Below are 429 nucleotides of genomic sequence, written 5' to 3'. Positions count from 1 at the left end.
TATATCAAAATGATTTTTTCTCGTTTTTATTCCTTTTTAACCATAATTTTCTGCACCTTTTCGTTTGAAATACTCTTCGGTAGAGATTTGCTTTAAAGTATTTGTTCCTCAGTTTGCAATACCCACAATTCATCATTCGTTATTTTATCTTTTATGTATTCATTATAATTCCTGGACCTGCCTCCTACCTTTCAGAGTACCCAATATAAATTAGAGAATACAGGGTAACATATTATCTTAGTTATTTCTTTGTTTTATTATATAATCCTTATGCAGTACATCATCTTATTTGTTCCAAGATTCTTATGATATTTATTCCCATTTATTTTCATTTGGTGAGTTAACTGTTTATCTTCTTTCCTTTCTTCGTATCAACTATTACATATCATTATCTTTTAATATTTTGAAATGCATGTTATGAACTCGGCC

This window comes from Penaeus monodon, chromosome 22, assembly GCF_015228065.2.
Source record: "Penaeus monodon isolate SGIC_2016 chromosome 22, NSTDA_Pmon_1, whole genome shotgun sequence".
NCBI lineage: Eukaryota > Metazoa > Arthropoda > Malacostraca > Decapoda > Penaeidae > Penaeus > Penaeus monodon.
This window is presented reverse-complemented; position numbering follows the sequence as displayed.